Source organism: Suncus etruscus, chromosome 5 (assembly GCF_024139225.1).
Source record: "Suncus etruscus isolate mSunEtr1 chromosome 5, mSunEtr1.pri.cur, whole genome shotgun sequence".
Lineage (NCBI taxonomy): Eukaryota > Metazoa > Chordata > Mammalia > Eulipotyphla > Soricidae > Suncus > Suncus etruscus.
This window is the reverse complement of record NC_064852.1, coordinates 55,677,307-55,694,520: the sequence shown is the minus strand read 5'-3', so window position 1 is coordinate 55,694,520 and position 17,214 is coordinate 55,677,307.

Below are 17,214 nucleotides of genomic sequence, written 5' to 3'. Positions count from 1 at the left end.
ATCACCTCAGTTCCTTATTCTATTAATCATATTTCAGGATATTTTTTGTTAGTGATTTTCTAATCCTTTTCTTTTTAGACATATGAATGAAATTATCTGATATTTATTTTTTATCTTCTCACTCCTTCAGTAAAAATAATAAACCTATATCTTGATAAGCACTAGTTTTTCTCTTTTACTCCCCATTTTTTGTGTGTGAAAATTGTTGTGAGGGGCCATACCCAGTAGGTGGCCATGTAGTGCCAGGGATCAAATTCAAGGTTCATTTTCAGTCTGAAAACAAGCTCTAGGACTTTTAAAGTTTCCACAACTTAGCTGAAATTTGCAGACCTGGTTTCGGAGCTACAGCTGGTTGTATCTATCACCAGGCCTCTGACTAAGCTAGTATGGTCCCATATCAAAACTGAAGGGGCTGGAGCTGAGAGTAGGGCCCTTTGTGTATATATATATAAGTGTCCCTGGTCTGGTCCTATTAGGGACATTTTGTAGATTGTAGCTAGAACAATATGAAGACCTTCTAAACTCTTTGGTCTCAAGGTGTGATCCAGTATTACCAGATCTAGTGTCGGACTGTACTTATGACATGGTTTGGGATATAGAATCTGTAGAGGTATAGACAGGAGTGTCCAATGAGTCTTTTTGCCAGCAGGATTATTTAAGGACTGCAGTTGGTAGGGGCTAAATGAACTCAATTATCCTTTTAGAATCTCCAGTTTTGCATAGGGAGGTATGATGCCCTATAGTTCAATTTAATTGATTGATTAATTAATTATAGCCATAATACACAATTCCATGGAGACTCCAGACACTCTGGAGAATTGGTAGATTGTGATTCTGAAATAGCTAAAGTTTTGATGGATCCTTTGGGAGACACCAAGGGTACAGATGGGAGTGTGTCCTATCAGTTCCCTGTGCCAAAAGAACAATTAGAAAAGTATAGTACAGTGAGACTGGACTCCTGTTCAAGGATCTTTCTAATCTGCTACCTGGACTTCCTCCAGGGACCCCTAGAATGTGACCAAGATAGCATGATGGCAGTTCAGGAGCCACTTCAGGATTCATAATTCTGACTAAGAGCTGGAGAGAGAGAGACAGAGAGAGAGAGAGAGAGAGAGAGAGAGAGAGAGAGAGAGAGTGAGAGGGAGGGGGGGGGGAGGGAAGGATGGAGGGAGGGAGGGAGGGAGGGAGGGAGGGAGGGAGGGATAGAGGGAGAGGGAGGGAAAGAAAACAGGAAGAGTCAATATCTCCCAATATCTACACCTTAATGAGTGTGACTCATTCTGAGTTTCTTAGTGAATGACAATAGAATTAAGCTAACAGACCTATAGTTAAGTCTTAACAAATACAAAACCATTCCTGTCTTTATAGTTGGGACCACTGTAAGGCTGTTGTTTTCCTAGTTGCAAGTCTGTCCTTTCAAATAGTTCTCACAAAATGCCGGGCTATGCCCAGGTTTCAGCATCATCTTTCTATACATAAAATTTCCCATAAAGGCACTTTGATCTGTGTATGGGTATAAATAATTGTTGTTAAAAAGGGAATGATATCAGAGAAGGATCTTATTTGGCAGTCATATTGGTATCACTTCCTTTAATTAATATTCTGATATATCATGTTATTGTGTAGCAGGCATAAAATTGGTCTACATTTTGGATTGAGGTAATATTACAGTGGGAAGGACATTTTCTTTGTATGTGGTCACTAGGTTCCATCATCAGCTTCCATTATGAATATGAATATCTCCTGAGGCTCTCCAGGAGAAGTCACTAAACTCAGAGACAGGAGTAAATCCTGAGCTCCTCCAATGGCCCCAAACAAACAAACAACAAAAAAAAAAACCCTATAAAATTGAAAAACAAAACTAATATGGTCCTCATATAATAAATCAGTTAAATACAAATAAATATAAATAAATGAATTTTGTTTTGTTTTAGGGTCACTTAGTCAGTACTTTTCAGGGTTTACTTCTGGCTTTTTGCTCAGGCATGACTTCTGGGCAAGCTTGCAATGTGGTACCTAAAATTAAGCCTGAGCTAGATGAGAGCAAGGCAAGAGAACTACCTGTTGCACTTTCTCTGTGGCACCAAGTTAATGCATTTTTATTCATACTTTCTCAATAATTTTAATACTGATGTTTGGGTTGATCTTCTTGTTTATATTTATTTTTCAATTAGCACATTTTAATTGATATTACACAAGGGTGTTTCTAAATTCTTACAAGATTTTGGTATGGTAAATATTTTCTTATCAATACCTTAGTAATACAGTAGAGTAGAAATCAGGTTTTTATGCCACTTTAATAAATATGCAATATTTTATTTAATAGCTATGAGATGTTTTTAATTATTAAAATCTTAGATATATATGAAATTCATAAGCACAAAGTCTAAGTAAGAAAATTAATTGTTTTGCATTATTCAGTTTAATAATATTAGAACTTATCCTTTTATTTGTTAAACTCACTTTTATTAATATAATCCTGATTTGACATTGAAACAATTTACCTTACCTTTATACCTTTTCTAAACTATAATATTTCCCCACCTTACAGTGATAAATGTATTTTAATTACTTAAAAATTTTATAATAACCCCACAAGGGGACACAGTGAGATGGAGGCAAATGGTGTAGCTGTCTTCTCAATCTGATGCCACAAGAACTCCACTCCATTTTGAGGCCATCCATTTCATATAGTCAATGAAATCCAGCAAAGCATGTAACAAAATGCCAATGGAAAGGTGGGAATGTGTAAACAATTCAGAACCAGCATGCTGAAAGAATGAAAATGGAGCTCTGACACCCAAAAAGTAAGCTCTCTATATAGCATCTCCAATAAGAACTTTAGAGAAGATATGTGGAGCATATTCAAAGAACTCAAAGAAACTATAGAACAAACTGAACAAACCACAAACAAGACACAAGAAGATATAAAATAAAAGTAAGTGTGAGAAAATGTCAAACTAAACTGAAAAAATTGATAGGTGAAATGACAAACTCACTGGAAGGTCTTACCAACTGAGAAATAGCTGCTAAGTATAGAATCAGTGAGATGGAAGTGACTGCATAGCACACCCATACAACAGAAGAGCTGTAAAGAGGCTTAGAATAAATGAATAGATAAAAAAATAAATAAATAGAGATGGAAAAAAATCATCAAAGAAAGCAAACAGATGACAATAAAACTCTGGGATACACTCACTAGAAACAACATAAAAAGCGTTGGAGTCCCAAAGACCCAGAAAGAAACCCCCCATGAAGAATCAATAGTGGGCAAGAGGCAACAAGGCAGCAGGAGACAGATCTGAAGCCTTTTGGACCTGGAGGCTTTTGGTCCCAAAAGTCATATCAGAAGTGCCCAGGTGAGAGACAGAATCCAAGTCAAAGACAAAGAGCCAGCGGAGCATGGCTGCTTTGCTTCGCTATGTGACCTCGCACTCCTCCTACTCAAAGAACACCACTATGGGACATAGAAAGCATCACACTACAACCTCAGTTATGGGGAAACAAAGCAGGACCCACCATGTGTAGAAAATGAAGATGGTACCTCTGATGACCCGAGAAATACCAATATCATTTGTCTCCATTTACCATCTCAGATAAGGACTTTAGAGAAAAATATGGAAGATGTTCATAGAACTCAAAGACAGCATGGAATGAGCAGAAGGTGCCACAAATAAGGATCAGGAAGACCTGAGAGTAGAAATAAGAAAACTTCAAACAGGGCTGAAAAACTTGATAAGCGAAATGAAAACTTCACTAGAAAGCCTCTCCAAAAGAGTAACAGCAGCGAAGACAGAATGAATGAGCTGGAAGATGAGATGCACAAAACTCCATATACTAGAAGAAGCTGGAAAAGAGCCTCAAAACAAACAATCAGACAATGAGAAAAGTCCTCAAAGAATGGGAACAGATGAAAATAGAAGTCTTTGATAAACTCAACAGAAACAACATAAGAATCATTGGAGTCTCAGAGACACAGGAAGAAAACCTCTATGAAGTTTCAGTAATCAAGGACATAATCACAGAGAAATTTTCAGAGCTAAAGAGTGCATGCAATCAAATCCTGCATGCCCAAAGAGTACCAGCCAAAAGAGATCCAAAGAAAAACACCCCAAGATACATCCTAGTCACAATGACAAACCCCAGAGTTGGGATGGAATACTGAAAGGAGCAAGATCAAAAAGAAAAATTATGTTCAAAGGAGCATCCCTAAAATTTACTGCAGACTTGTCACAAGAAACTCTCAAGGCCCAAAGGCAGTGGTGGGATATAATGATAAAACTCAACAAAATGATTGCATCACCAAGAGTACTTCACACAGTCAGACTTACATTCAGGTTTGAAGGAAAGATACACAGCTTTACAGATAAACAATAGCTTAGAAACTTTACAGACTTGGGGCCGGAGAGGTAGCATGGCATTTGCTTGCATGTAGAAGAAAGGTGGTTTGAATCTCAGTATCCCATATGGTCCCCCGAGCCTGCCAGAAGCGATTTCTCAGGAGTAGCCCCTGATTATGCCAGGTGTGACCCAAAAACAAAAATGAAACTTTACAGACTCAAAACCAGCCTTCAAGAGTGAACTGAAAGATCTACTTTAAGATAAGACAAACCACAAACTATACCAAACTCTTACCAAAAGATGATAACTAAATCCCATGACAATCATTTCTCTCATTGTCAAATGTACTAAATGCACCTGTTAAAGAGACACAGAGTGACAAAATGTATCGAAAAGAAGAATCCAGCATTTTAGAGTCATTGCTGTTATTAATCCATGTTTTGTTTCTGACCCCTTTATCAAAGATTAATTGATTGTGAGTCTGAGGGTCATTCCCAGAATATTTAAGTGGACTCCAAATTAAATTTCTGTGGTGTTATTGTGAGTGGAATCCTTTTCTAAAGTCCATTTCTTCTCTATCATTGTATAAATCTTGTATAGCTTAGATATTAGCCCCTTATCAGAATCAAAAAATGAAAGTCTCTTCAACAAGTGGCGTTGAGACAACTGATCAGCCGCTGAAAAAAATCAAACTTGGACCTAATTTAACACCATGCACAAAGGTCAAATTCAAATGGATTAAAGAACTTGATATCATATCTGAAACTATAAAGTGTATAGAAGAAAACATAGGCAGAATACTTCGTGACATTAAAACTAAAGGCATCATCATGGAGAAAGTATTACTGTCAAAACACTTGGAAGCAGAGATAAACAAATGGCATTACATTAAACCGTGAAGTTTCACAATTATGGTCACCCCACAGAATGGGAGACTATAAACCTAATACCCAATAAGGACCATTATTTTTAGTGAAATAAATCACAGGGAGAGAGATAAGCACAGAATAGGCTCACTAACCTGTGGGATTTAAGAAAAATAACATACAGTATATTAATAAAACCCAAGGATAATAGAGATGAGGGCTAGAAGGACCACCCCATGATAACAAACTTATCACAAAGAGTGATAAGTGCAGTTAGATAAATAACTACACTAACAGCTACCATGACAACACTAGAGATAGAAATACAATGCCTGCCTTGAAGATAGGCAGGAGGTGTGGGAAGGTAGGAAATATGGGGGTCAATGGTGGCAGGAAAGGTGCACTGGTGAAGAATGATGTGCATTTACTGGCTGAAACCCAATTATGAACATGTTTGTAACCATTGTGCTTAAATAAATAAATTATGAAAGAAAAAATAATCAACAGTCAAGGATAACTGCAGAGAAATTCCCAGAGATAAAGAGTAGATGCAACCACATCTTGGATGCCCAAAGAGCATCAGCTAAAAGAGATCCCAAAAAAATCACCCCAAGGCACATCATAGTCACAATATTGAAACCACAGATAGAAATAGCATCCTGAAATCAACATGATCAAAAAGGGATATAACATACAAAGAAACATCCTTAAGATTTACTGCAGATTTATCATAAGCAACTCTCAAGGCCGAAAAGCAGTGGTGGGATATAGTGACAAAATTCAATGAAATGAATGTTTCCCAAAGAATACTTTACCCAGGCAAATTTTCATTTAGATTTGAAGGAAGAATACAAAGCTTCACAAACAACAGTTTGAAACTTTACAGATTCAAAAACAATCATAAAAAAAGAACTGAAAGTTCTACTTTAAGGCAAGACCCAACAAACACCAAACTCCTACAAAAAGATGATACCTAATTTGAAGACAATCATCTTCTCAATGTCAAAAGACTAACTTCACCTGGTAAAAGACACAGAGCAGTAAAATGAATCAAAATTGAATCAAACTTTGCTGCCTGCCTGCAAGAAATATTCATCAGGATGAAATAAAGGGTCTATATAAATTAACTTAATGGCACTGTTTAAAAATTAGAAAATGTACAAAAATTGAACCAAAAATAGGTAGATAGAAGCTTAAATCAGAAATTAATCAACTAGAAACTCAAATAATCTAAAAGATTAAAAGCAAGAATTGAAAGATAAAAGCAAGTGTTGGTTCTTTAAAAAAATAAATAGAATTGGAACCAGAGCAGTGGCACAGTGGTAAGGTATTTACCTTGCATGCAGCTGACCTAGGATGGACCACGGTTCATCCTCGGGCATCTCATATGGTCCCCCAAGGTAGGAGCTATTTCTGAGCTCATAGTCAGGAGTAACCCCTAAGTATCACAGGGTGTGGCCCAAAAACCCAAAAAAAAAAAGAATATAAAGAATAAACATGATCAGTAAATCATTAACAAAACTCACCAAAATAAAAAATAGAGAAAATCCTAAATAAAAGTAAAAGTGAAAAGTGGGAGGCAGAACAGGGGAAATTAAAAAGAAAAAAGTGGGAGGTTACTAGAGGTACTGCAGAAATACAAAGGATAATCAGAAATTTCATGAAGAAATTTTATGCCATAAAACAAGAAATTTTATGCCACAAAAAACATGTTTTCCAGGGAAAATATGGATAAATTATTAAACTCATGTAACCTACTGAGGTTGAACCAAAATGATCTGAAAAATCTGAACCAACCTATCACTATTGAGGAAATTGAAATGGTAATCAAAAGGTTCCCCTCCCCAAATAAAAGCTTAGGTCAAGATGAATTCGCTAGCAAATTCTTTCAAACCTTTAAAGAAGACCTACTGTCATCTTTTCAGGCTCTTTCAGGAGACTGAAGAAACAGAAACACTCACAAATATTTTCTATGAAGCTAACATTAACCTCATACCAAAGGCAGACAAATGCCACAAAAAAAGTGAACTAGAGGCCAATATCCTTGATGAACACAGATGCAGAGATCTTCATCAAAATATAGCAAATAGTACCCAACAAAATATCAAGAAAGTCATACTCCCTGACCAAATAGGATTGATTCCAAAGATGCAAGAATGGTTTAATCTATGCAAGTCAATTAACATAATAAGCCATAGAATAAAAAGAAAAAGAAAAATCATGAGATTATATCAGTAGATTCAGAGAAATTATTTGCCAAGATTCAATACATATTAATGATAAAATAAACTCTCAACAAGATGGGAATGAAGGGAACTTTTCTCAATATAGTCAAGGCCATTTACCACAAGCCCCTGGCAATTATTATACTCAAAGGAGAAAAACTAAAAGCCTTTCCTCTAAGATTAGACATAAGATAAGGTTGCCCCTTCTCATCACTTCTATTCAGCATAGTACTGGAAGTATTTGACATAGCACTCAGGCAAGAGAAAGATATCAAGGGCATCCAGATAAGAAAGGAAGCTCTCACTGTTTGCAGAGCATATTATACTATATTAAAAAAATTCTACAATTAAAGCATCTAGAAACAATAGTTATGTATAGGAAAGTGGCAGTCTACAATAATAACACACAAAAATCTATGGTTTTCTTATATACAAATAATGAAATAGAAAAAAGAGTCATTAAAAATATTTCTATTCAGGGGTCGGAGTGGTGGCACAGCAGTAGGACTTTTGCCTTGCACACGTTTGACCTAGGACAATACCCTGGCATCCCAAGCCAGGAGCAATTTCTGAGCACATAGCCAGTAGTAACCCCTGAGCATCACCGGGTGTGGCCCAAAAACCAATATATATTTCCATTCAAAATTATGGTACAGAAAAATCAAAGACCTTGAAGTTATTTTTAACTAAAGAGGTGAAAGATCTCTACAAAGAAAACTACAACACACTGTTTCAAGAAATTAAAGAGGAGACACATATTCTCTGCTCATGGATTGGGAGGATTTACATTATTAAAATGCCAATACTTCCCAAAAGCATTGTTCAGATTTAATGCAATACCTCTAAGGTACCAATGATATTTTTCAAAGAGGTGGATCAAGCACTCCTGAAATTTATTTGGAAAAATAAACACCCAAGAATAGCTAAAGCAATCCATATAAAAAAAGAAAATGGGAGGGGGCTGGAGAGATAGCATGGAGGTAAAGCGTTTGCCTTTCATGCAAGAGGTCATCGGTTCGAATCCCAGCGTCCCATATGGTCCCCTGTGCCTGCCAGGAGCAATTTCTGAGCATGGAGCCAGGAGTAACCCCTGAGCACTGCCGGGTGTGACCCAAAAACCACAAAAAAAAAAAAAAAGAAAATGGGAGGCATCTGTCTCCCCAAATTTAAATTGCACAGTAGCTCAATAGTCATTAAAAAGGCAGTGTATTGAAATAAAACAAATCCTCAGATATATGGAATATATTGGGGTAGTCTGATGCTGACCCCAGGCATATAATCAATTAATCTTTGATAAAGGGGTAAGAAAAACAAAGTGGAGCAATGAAATCCTCTTCAACAAGTGATGTTCATATAACTGGTCAACTTAATGCAAAAAATTGAACTCATAACTCTCTGTAATACCATGCACATGTCAAATAAAAATGGATTTGAGACCTTGATATCAGACCTGAAACCACAAAGTACATAAAGGAAAACATAGCCAAGATACTTCATGATATTGAAGCTAAAGTCATCTTCAAAGATGAAACATCATTAACTAAGCAAGAGGAAGCAAAGATAAACAAGTGGAACTACATTAAACTGAGACGCTTCTGAATTACAAAGGAAACAGTGATTGGGATACAAAGGTTACCCACAGATTGGGAGAAACTATTCACCCAAAACCCATCTGATAAAGGGTTAATATCTAAGATATACAAGGTATTGACAGAACTTACCAAGAAAAAAAATGTATCCCCATCCGAAAATGGGAAGAAGAAATGAGCAGACATTTCCTCAAAAAAAATAATACGGATGGACAAAAGGCACATATATAAATGCTCCATATAAATAATCAGCAGTGAAATGAAAATCAAAATAATAATATCTCACATCATAGATATTGGCACACATCACAAAGGACAAGAACAACCAGTGCTCTTATTTATTGCTGGTGGGAATGCCATCTAATTCAGCCTTTTTGGAAAACAATATGGATATACTCAAAAAGCTAAAAATTAAGCTCCCATCTGATTCAGCAAAACCACTTATAAGGATATTCCCTAGAAACACAAAAACACATACAAAAATGCCCTCTGCTCTCCTATGTTCATCACAGCATTCTTTACTATAGCCAGAATCTGGAAACAATTCAGGTGACTACAAAAGATAAAGAGATGCGGTACATCTACACAGTGGAATGCCATGAAGTTAGAGGAAAAATAAAGTCATAAAATTTTCTTATAGATGAATGGACATGGTGATTCTTATACTGTGTGAAATGAGTCAGAAGGAGAGGGATAAATATAGAATAACTCACTCATTGAGGAAATATAAGAAAAATAAAAGACACTATGGTAATAATATCAAGAAATAATATATATGAGGATCAGTTGAACCAGTCCATGCTAGGAAACTTGCTACAAAGAGCAGTGAGTTCATTTAGAGTAGAGAAGGGTCTGCTTATGACAATGATAGTTAAAACTGATCACTCTGGACAAGACCTGCATGCTAAAGGGGATTAAAGTGGCTGGCATACATGGCACCCCTTCATTAACAATATTTAATTAACAATTTTAATTAACAAATTCAAAACCACAGTGTCAAAAGGGAAAAAGAAATTTTTGGAATGAGTGTATCTTTAATCTTTCTTGGGACTCAGCAGTCACAAAAACCATTTTCTTTAGAACTTTTATTTAGTATTAAGTGTTAGTTTTGCTGAATGTGCCTTGGGGGATTTTATTTGCTCTAGTCTGTTCCATTAGTTTCGCTGGAGATTGTAAAATTGCACTTTAGCCACCAGTTTAAGATGGTTGGCTCCATTCCCCTCTTACAAAGTTTGTGAGATCCCTATTCCTGTGTGGTCACACTAATTGTACCATCTTTCCTGGCATCAATACAATTCTTACTGAATTACTTCTATCTGGAGAACTTACCAACTCATGGAATGGTTCCAAAATGAAATTTAGATCTTGAAGAAAGACTTCTCTCCAAAATCATGGTATACACCAAGCCAGTGCTAATTTTATTTATTTATTTTTTTTTTTTGCAATGGGAAAGGGGATCATACCCAGTGATGCACAGAGCTTACTCCTAGCTCTGCTCAGAGTTCTCTCCTGGAAGTCTAGGGTAACAATGTGCATTGCCATGAATCAAATCCATCTTGGCTATGCTTTGTTCTCCAGACTTGACTGTGAGGTTGAGGAACTGTTTACCAAACCACTTTACTACATTTACTGTAGTATTGTAAACAAATGTACAGAGTAAGAACTCAAAGACTCTGAAAGATGTGTGATAAGGTAAGAAAGGTTAAAACCCAAAATTTGGTTTAGAAATTAATCGTAAACTTGGTCTTGCTGTGAGCCTAAGTGTAGGCTGCAGTTTTGAGGTAAAAAAAAAAAAAAAAAAAAAAAAAAGAACAACTAGTCCCAGAGAACAGCCAGTTCTTGGAACCAGGCTCTTAAGGTAAATGCCAGGAATTACACTCATGTAAGACTAATCAGCAGAAGGCCAGATGACTACCACACCCTGGATTTGGGGGATGGCTGATACAGTCCACCCAGCTGTCTGTCTGATACTGCATTAGAGTTACAACCAATTCTAGCCCAATCTTGTACTAGGGACTAGTAATTTTAAAGATCAACTACCCAGAGGTAGGAATCCCATAGACTGTGCCTTGGTACCCTTTAAAATTGCCATGTAAGCTATTCTCTGGGTTCTCATTTCTTTAGAGATGTTGGACACTAGCATATTGGAATAAACTCCCTTGCACTTACATTATTGCTTGTCTCCTGGTGGTCTTTTGGGTGGCAGATCCTGATTTCTGGACTTTAACAAAGGTAAAAAAAAAAAAAAAAAAAAAGAAATGCCTTTGGAGCTGGAGCAATAGTATAGTGGGTAGAATATTTGCCTTGCACATGGTGAACCCAGGTTTGAGCCCTATCACTCCATATGAATATGGTTCTCTGAGATACTCTAGGAATGATCCCTGAGCTCAGAGTGCATAAGTCTTGAACACTGCCATATATGGTCTCCAAAAAAGAATACAAATTAAAAAATAATATGGTTCCCCCAAAAAGAATACAAATTAAAAAATAATTTTAAAGTCTTTCTGCAAACCGAGCTAAATTCATTTGTAAGTAAAGATGGTCAATGATCTTTGGTGATGTGGAAATTCAGTATTTTCCTTTTTTTCTTTCAAAACCTAATTGCAAATTCAGTGTTCTTTAGTATTTCTTTGCGAGAATCACAGCCTTCACTCTGTGGATGCCACAGGTAAACATTATAGAAAATGTTTACTATAAAGGACCAGCTAACAAATATTTAGACTCTTTGGGTCATATTGCAACTTCCTAATTTTACCACAGATGATACAATACAGTAAGAATGATAGTATTCTAATAAAATTGTATAGACAAGGCCATTTGAACCTCCTACTATACATATGTTGAATGAAATAGTTATCCTATTTTTCTTTTAACCATTTAAACATTTTTAAGATATTCTTAGCTTACAGACCTTACAAAAACAGGTGTAGGTCAGATTTGGCCTGAGGGCCATGAGTTGCCAACTGCTATATACTGGTTATTTGAAGCAAACAGCTGGCATAGAGGTAGGAACCAATCTGGTCCATTCCTTTACATTTGCATCAGTGCTAAGTCCTCTGGCTGCAGAGTAAGAGGATTATAATGATAATTGTCATGGCCTTGGGCCATTCAAGGTTTTAGTTGAAAAGTACTTAATTCTTACTTAAAATCATATTTTTTTTCTCTGCTGTGCCAAAGCTTTTTAAGCTTATGAGTTCTGTGAAACTCATGTTTAAGACTTTACCAAAAATTTTTTTAATTTATTTCATAAATTAGAAAACTTAATCTATATTGTGTTCAAGGTTATATTTTCAGAAAAAATGTTTTGGCAAAGAAATGTCTTCTTTCTTCTGGGACAGATTCTCAGTGTGGCCATCAAATCAATAGCAACTAGGACATATTAAAAATACAGATTCTTAGGTCTCACTCGTGAGCTACTGAATGAGGGGCTAGGGAAGTGGTCTGGAAATGAGTGCTTTAATAAGACCTCCAAGTGATATTAAGGTTTAGAAACTACTCTTGCGGGAAAAATTCTTGGAACTTCCAAAACTTAAGTATATTATAATCCGGAGTTGGATTGTCACCATTATTACCATGTGATAAGACAAGGTATATATATTCCTTTTGCAAATGAAAGGCATCCAATTCCTGATCAAGTTTTGGATGATTCTGGGACCACCTATCTTTGCATTACACAGAAAGAGTGCATACAATAGTATGCTGCTGAATTAGACAATCCAGGCACTCAGACATTTATATATTATTCTTGTTTTTGCACTTTCTTGGATGCTATCTCCAACTGATATATTTACTAGTTTAAGGAACTTTGGGATTATTGAATTATTGTATAAATTCAAACATTTTATTAGTAAGAAAAATACTAATTATTATCATAGGAACATGTAATTGAGATCATCCAGTATGTATGCTTTTCCCTCTTAATTATTTTGCTTTCCACCATATCTCCAGTTTTTGTGAAATTTCCGGAGAACTTTAGTATTTCCCATTGGGAGGGAAGGGTGTACTCCATAATGGTTAAGGCTTGCCTCTGGTTCTATGTATAGAAATTATTCCTGCTAGTGCTCTGAAAACCATATGTAGTGTCAGAATTTGAACCAGGGAGAACCAAATGCAAAGCAAATGCCTTAACCTCTTTTCTCATTTTAGGCTGATCTTATAGTTGCTGATTATTTCATTGTGGATATATACCACAACTTCTTTATCCATTCATCTGTTTTGAATACTTGTGGTTCCCATAGCCTAGCTGTTTTACTTTGCACTTCAAAGAACATACATCTTTTTTTATATATTTTTTATTGAGACCAATGTGAATTACAAGTCTTTCACAGTTGTATTTTAGGTTCATAGTGACAAGTGAATTAGGGCCATTCCCACCACCAGTGTTGACCTCCCTCCACTATAGTTCCCAGAACGCATCCCATACCTTTACCCTTAGTCCCCTGGACTGCTAGTGTAACAGGTTCCTTTCATGTACAGCTTGTTGTAGTTTGTGTCTCTGATTCTATTGTCATTGACTTTGGTTTGGGTATTTAGGTTTGACCATTTTTTATTTCCACTCAATACTCCTGAGAACACTTGGATCCTGGGTTCCATCCACTTTTCTATTTTTCAGTTTGTAGGAAGACAGAAATATGAAACAGAACAAGATGATTCAGAACATATATCTTTTTAAATTAAATTTCTGTTGTTGTTCTTGAAATAGATGGCAAGAAATGGGTTGCTGGGTTATTTAACACACTATTCTTAGTTTATAAGGTCCCCATGCTGTTTTTCATAGAGACTGAACAAGTTGGCATTCCCACCAACAATGAAAGAGGATTCCTTTTTCATTGTATCCCCACTAATACTGGTAGTTTCCTGTCTTTTTTTGATTAGTAACAGAGTTTCTCACTAATGTGAGTTATATCATTGTTCTTTTTATTTTTATATATCCGTGCTAACCAAATAATGCCTGTGATGGTAAAAACAAACATTTTTAATGTTATTTTTTATTACTGTTAAGTATGTGTTCATATGTAAAGATGTTTTTCTTTTGGTTCTATTTTGCCTTCTTTCTGTTTTGTCTTTTTCTGGGACCACACTAGGTGCTCAGGTTTATTCCTGGTTTCAATGCTCAAGACCACTCCTAGCAGTTTTCAGGGAAATAAAAGTGGTGCCAGGATTGAAACTCAGGTTGACTACATGCAAGAAAAATAATGTTTCTCTAGTCTTTATAAAGATGCTTCTTATGGAGAGTTTTATTTCATGCATATGTCTCCATTTGCAAGATGAATATTTCTGGAGACCTATTGTCCAACAATTTAATAAGATAAACACTACTAAATTCCATACTCAAACATAATCAAGATGGTAAAGTCTATTTTATCACAATTAAGTAAAAATGTTTCTTACTATGTGTCCCAAAAGTTTGAGCATCATCACTGTTTCCTGCCTTAGGATAGTTTTAGAATTTAGAATATATAAGATTCATCAAAGCAGTTTGGTTGAGAGGGCAATCTGACAGCAATAGCTGTCACATTGATCATTGACTGATCCAGCAAGATTGGTGGAATATCACCTTCTTCCCTCAGTGCTCCATGTGCATTCCTCAAGTTGTATCCTCAGTCAAAAAGCCTTCACAAAATAGAAACATCATTCTTCATTCAAGGAGCTACAAGTAACTATGCTCCAATGTCTGACGCTCCAAACTCACCTCCAATATTGTTAGATATAAAAGGTTTGGGGGGTATTCTCAGAGGAACCAGAACCAAATGAAAGCAGAGCATGAATGTGCCTCACTTAAAGAAGTTTTATAATTTATATATTGTCACTGGTGAGTAAAATAATCTATGACTAAAATTGAACCCACATAAGCACAGATAAGCCTGAAAGAAGTTTGAAGAGGATAAGTGGGAATAAGTGGGATGTATTCTGCCATCATCTTGTACAACACTAGAAAATAATATTCTTTCATTGCAAGATGAAACTGGGGCATGGATAATTATTCTATTCAAAGGAATGCTTTACTTTATTAACATGAGTTAGAGAGTTTGTAGTATCTGAAAGATAGAGTGTATTATATTTTTTGGAAGTTGAGCCAATTTAACCCAAGAACAGTGGAAATAATAAACCTATGAATAAACCTCAGATTTGTTGGCAGGAAAAGTTTAAGTGATCCTCCAGGTACTAAGTCTCACTAAAGGGACTGTCCTGTCATGGCAGTGAGTGCTAAGATGATTGTCTGCAGGCTAGCAACTGGAGTTTGGAAAATAGGACAGAAGAAAGTGGAACTTAGATTGATGGGACTTTCCTGGATCCATGTAAGTTTGAGGGGGCTATTCTTAAAGCTACTGCATTGCACAACAACAAAGACACCATTTCTACCATGCCCTGTGTAAATGGCATACCTTAAAGTGGGTAGTAGAGGTGCATGATAGTTCTGGCTTGCTGATCCAGAGGAGCAAATAAAGATGGGAACTAGGATCGTTGTCTCTGGGAATGACTTTTGCTATCCTCGTGGTGCCTGAAGTAATATAAAATACAGTATAATGTATATTAACCAAAATAAAATATCATTGCTACATGAAAGAAAGAAAACTTTATTTTCAGAGGTTCAAGTTTAGGGGTGCTAAAGGAAGAAGACACCACAGGGTTTTGTTTAGCTCCTTCCTCCCCCCTCACCTAACCTTCCCCCATAAGTGCAAGCTCTAATTTATATACTATTGTTATCAGAGAGATATTTCTTAATACAGGATTTTTAAAATTAAAATATAGTAATAGTAACAAAGCAGGGTTTTTTGGCAAGCAAATAATAAAATTCAAATAGTTGAACTTCCTAGATGTGAAAGATCAATGCCTTTTCAATTTTGAGACCATTTCCTGAAGTAAACCATTGCAGCTTTGATAAAATACAAAAGAAGATAACAATGAACCTTAAGATATTTTGGATAGATGGATCTGTGGTCTGAGCTTTACAGGTGAGATTATGTGTGAGCAAAGGACTAGAATGTGGCTAGCTAGCTCTTAGGGCAGTTAAAGTCAAAGGGGACAGGGTATCAAAAGATAGTACAGCAGATTGAGAACTTGTTTTGCACATAGCTGACCCAGGTTCAATGCATGGTCTTACATATGGTCCACTAAGATCTGCTAGGCGTAAACTCTTAGTGCAGTGCAGAGTAAAGAGTAAGCCTTGAAGACTGCTAGGTGTGTCCCCTAAATAAATGATTAAATGAATGCATGAATGAATAGATAGTAAGACTGACAGAATGATACATACATACATACATACATACATACATACATACATACATACATACATACATTCCAAAAGGGAAGAAATCCTTGCCTCCTATCTAAATCTATCTCTCTCTGCCCAATTTTCTTGCACAAGTGCACCATTTTCTTTCCAGTGTCATCATTGCCCACACAACACTCTCCTCCTATAATAAAAGAAAATTCTCCCACACAGCCTTGAGGGAGGATGGTGTAGAGGGAAAGCAGGTGGCCCTGATAAAAGTCAGGGATTATGAGAACATATCTATACAAACTACATATGATGAAGGAACAGGACATGGTTCTATTCAAGTAGAGTGGAAAAGCACAAATATTTCATAGAGGAACCAAATTTGAGACAACCTTCTTTTCTCACTAATATTCCACAGAGATCATGTGGGTTGCATATGCCTTTCGGGTATCAGAGAAATAAATCTGCTATTCTCACTTTTTCAGAGATATGAAATAATCTGTCTTCCTTTTCACTTGAAGAGTCTTACTGGTTTTAGTTTCTTGATTTGGTTCCTTGATTTGTTTTATCTTTAATTTTTCTTCTCTTTTTAAGAAAGGGAACTTTGCTAGTAAAGAAAAAAGAAACTGGGGCCTGAGCAGCAGTGCAAGAAGTTGGCCTTCTGCTTTGTACATGCTAACCTAGAACGGACAGTGGTTTGATCCCCCAGAATCCCATATGGTCCACCAAGCCAGGAGCAATTTTTGAGCACATAGCCAACCCCTTACCATCACCACGTGTGGCCCAAAAACAAAAAAAGAAAAAAGAAACTGTAATCTTCTAAATGAGGAGTAGGGAAAAAACCATGAATATTCCAGATATATTTTCTTGAAAAAATTTTGAATTCCTGTTTATATTTTTCTCTTTTACATCCTCTTATGTATGTTTTTCTTTAGCAGATTTTTTTTTTCGGTTTTTGTGTCACACTTCTG